The sequence below is a fragment of the Vitis vinifera genome, chromosome 9, assembly GCF_030704535.1.
Source record: "Vitis vinifera cultivar Pinot Noir 40024 chromosome 9, ASM3070453v1".
In the NCBI taxonomy this organism is placed as follows: domain Eukaryota; kingdom Viridiplantae; phylum Streptophyta; class Magnoliopsida; order Vitales; family Vitaceae; genus Vitis; species Vitis vinifera.
The window spans coordinates 12133179-12137249 of record NC_081813.1 but is presented as its reverse complement, the minus strand read 5'-3'; the positions used below and the strand labels follow the sequence as shown (position 1 = coordinate 12137249).

The following is a 4071-nucleotide window of genomic DNA, read 5'->3' as shown; positions in this document are numbered from 1 at the left end:
TGTAGCAGCCCAATAAGACTATGGGAAGCGTGGCACCATGTATTCCTCTTATTTTGCTAGATACGCTAATTGTTTACGTGTGAATTGTGATTGGCCCTCTCCAGACTCCATATTTCTTTCTCTTCCCTCTGAATTGTTGATGTGCGATTAGCCCACTCCAGAGCATCTCCATTTTTCCTTTTCTTCTCTCTCCCACTCAATCGAAGGCACTCACAACCTAGTGATTAATAACTAGAAACCATGAGTAGTAGTGGAGGAGAATTCATGGTAACAGTGAGGAGGAAAGAAGTAGTGGCAGCTATGCTACCAATGCAGAAGCACTGGCTACCATTGATGTTGCCGTGTTTTTCTGTTATAAGAAGCCACGTGGAAGTGCCAGCGGAGGTGATGACTTCACATTTGGGTCCATGGTTAGGGTTCTGAAAGAGGCCATGGCCCAAGCCCTGGTGCCCTATTAGGCCTTTGCTGGAGAAATCTTGTCTAACTCATTGGGGGAAGCTGAGCTTCTTTGCAACAACCGTGGGGTGGATTTCTTGGAGGCTTATGCGGATGTAAAACTACAAGACCTCAACTTGTATAACCCTGACGAAAGCATTGAAGGCAAGCTTGCCCCTACGAGGAAGCATGGCGTCCTCTCAGTCCAGGTCTTTCTCTTTCTGTGCGCTTAATTTCATATGCTAATCCTAATTAGTTGTAATCCTAACAGGGTAGTTGTGATAAAAATGAACTAATAACAGGTGACTGAGCTCAAATGTGGCGGAATTGTGGTGGCCTGTACATTTGATCACCGGATAGCAGACGCATATTCTACCAATATGTTCCTAGTTTCATGGGCTGAGATGGCTCAGTCCAAGCCCTTATCTGTAATACCATCTTTCCAGCGTTCTCTCCTCAACCCTCGACATCCAGGCTCCTATGCTCCGTCCCTTGACCACATGTACGTTCCCATCTCAGCCTTACCTCCGCCCAAAGTTCCACAACCTGGTGCTGATCCTCTCATAAGCCGTCCGTACTATGTCACTGCCGAGAAGCTCAGTCTACTCCAAACACTAGCCACCAGCAAGAGTAGCTCCTACAAGAGGACCAAACTAGAGTCTCTTAGTGCCTTTTTGTGGAAGATAGTGGCCAAAAGTGCTCACATGGAAAATGCAAACCAAAAAATATGCAAGATGAGTGTCGTGGTGGATGGAAGAAAGAGGTTAAGCAGTGGAGATGAGGATAGGACAACAGCGATGGCCTCATACTTTGGAAATGTGCTGTCCTTCCCCTTTGGTGAGAAGATAGTAAATGACCTCAAAGAAAAACCACTGAGTTGGGTGGGAGATGAAGTTCATGATTTCCTGGAAGCGGCTATGACAAAGGAACATTTCTTGGGGCTGATAGACTGGGTGGAGGCTCATCGCCCAGAGCCGGCTGCACTGAATATGTGCTGCAGTGGCAATAGCGACGGGCCAGGACTTACGGTGTCATCAGGGCAGAGGTTCCCGGTGGCAAAGGTGGATTTCTGGTGGGGTAGGCCGGCTCTAGGGTCATATCATTTTCCATGGGGTGAAGAAGTTGGGTACGTGATGCCAATGCCAAGCCCCACTGTAGATGGTGACTGGGTGGTGTACATGCACCTCTTGAAAGCCCAGATTGAGTTGATTGAGACTGAGGCTGCTGATATCTTTAGCCCCTTAACAGCCGACCATCTCAATTTGCTTAACGCAGATTAGCTAGCTACGTCCACCATCTTATATTCAGAAATTTAGAAGTAACTCCCTCGTATGTTGTTTCAAATGTTAGAATTCCTTTTCCTTGTACAAGCATAAATGCCTCCTTGCTATATCTTAATTACTATCATAAGACTAGTATAAGGATTAGTAAGGACTTGAAAATTAAATCCTGCAGCTTCAACCCCGAGATTGCTTCCGAATTGCTATGAGTTTCATCTTCTAAAATAATTATTTATTTGGTCTAATGATTTGAATTATATGATTTAGTAGTTCGTGAAGAACATTAAAGACTTGGACTAGAGTTTCTCATTCGATAGTGACAAACCAAAGGCTCCTCATCATCGCCACCAAAGTTGTGTTCCTTTGAAGTTGAATACGACCTGCTAACAATTCGAGGAGGGATTTTGCGTTGGAATAAAAAGGAATTATAAAGTATTCACCTACACAAGTTAAAAGATTTCCTACAATGTTAACAACCTCTCAACAGCAGCAGCCTAACAAGAAAAGGCAATTATAATCTAAAAACATCCAACCAAAATTACTCCAAATATAGCATGGAAAAACCCTCCTAACCGAGGTAAAAAACCACGGGAAAAATTTCCTTCACTTTAATAAAAATATGAATGCAAATAAATCCTCACTACTTTCTTCACCTTGATAAACAATGGAAACATATATCAATGTCTAAGGAGGGAATCTATCACCCTAGGAAACAAAAAATAGAAAGAGATTAGGTAGAGATCATACCACAAGAACTCCCGTAAAAGGTTGATGAGAGAACTTATACCCTTCACCCTTGAACCCTAGAACAATGCCAAAAAAAATCCTTATTTTCCTCTTCCTCTTTCTCTACCATTTTTCACCAACATACTAAAGCCTTAACGTTATTTACATTTGGGCTTAGAGAATTCCCATAAAAAAAAAAAAATGAAAAAAAAAAAGGCCAATACATGGTAAAGACTCAGTAAACTTGGGCTTATCGCTTTCGGACTTTCCCTTTTCACTTGGAATATTCAACTTCTTTGATAGTACAACTGTTCCACTTAATTGAGTAACGTTTTATATTTTGTCTTTCATTTTCTTTACAACCAATGAAAGGATTAAGGTTTTTAAATGATATTAGCTATTGAAGTTTACACGTACAATAGATAAAAAGGAAACAAACTCCAAAGTGTATTCAAACATAGTGTTACCAAATAAGTCTATTTTGTAGATTGTACTGCAATATTTGACCATAAGAAGAAAGTATGCAACTGAATAAGCTTGCAACTGTGAAGTCGTTAATTTCTTAATTTTGATAATGACAATAGAAATTTGAATTCATACTTGTGTGTATAGTTTGAGGAGTGCAGAATCAACAACAAACCCGGTGTATGGTGTCGACCATAATGGTTGGATGGTGATGCATGGTACTTGATTGTTGTTAATTTCATTTTTCACATGAATGCGTTTTTTTTATCCAATCAAGGCTTAAATAGCAATATCTTTCCTTGCACGTAGATAAGAATGTATATTAAGAGTAAGGATGTAAGTATATGATGCTATAAAAATAAGTAAAGAATAGTCTAAAAATCAAGGCTTAAATAGCAATATCTTTCCTTATACGTAGATAATGATATCGGGTATAAGCTGCTTTAAAAATAAGAAATAGTCTAAAAATCAGGGCTTAAATAGTAATATCTTTCCTTGTACGTAGATGAGAATGCCTATTAAGAGTAAGGATGCCAGGTATATGATGCTTTAAAAATAAGGAATAGCCTAAAAATCAAGGCTTAAATAGCAATATTTAAAACCGTAGGATAGGATAGTGGGTGCTTGGTTGTATATGAAGCTTCTCCTTGTGCTTAGTGCAACATTGAACAGATTAATTAATTCTTTGATGATGTTGAATAACTATAGTCACGAGACATTATATATACTAGTAATGGATTCGACTTTCAAAACACCCCCACCAAAGATTAGGTCACGGTGTATAATATTATGGATTACAAGATTAGAGATATGCATGGGTGGCACCCCAGAAAAAGCCTTGAAGAATAATGGCAATGACTCAATCAGAGAACCCACTTTTAAAGAAAGAAACTCGATATATAGTTTAAGTAAAGAAAGGGTTCGTTTGACTGTATCGAAGAAGTTGCCTGCAGGGACAAACCCATATGCTTTTGTTTAATCTTAGCGTTGGTTGTGTAAGTGGAGTTGGTTTTTGTTTTATATGATCAAGAAAGCTTCATGCTGACCAAGATGTACTTATAATATTTATGCATCTAATTAAGTGGCCCCTCTACGGCTAAATCGGTAAGGCTGTCTCGGCACACTTGGGTTTTTTAATTCCCGAATCATGTTCATAATTAATCTA

General features: G+C 39.5%; 1 pseudogene; it reads left to right on the top strand.

Moving 5' to 3' along the window:
- LOC100855358 (coniferyl alcohol acyltransferase-like) lies at positions 1–2029 on the top strand (annotated as a pseudogene).
- The last annotated feature ends 2042 nt before the right edge of the window (positions 2030–4071 follow it).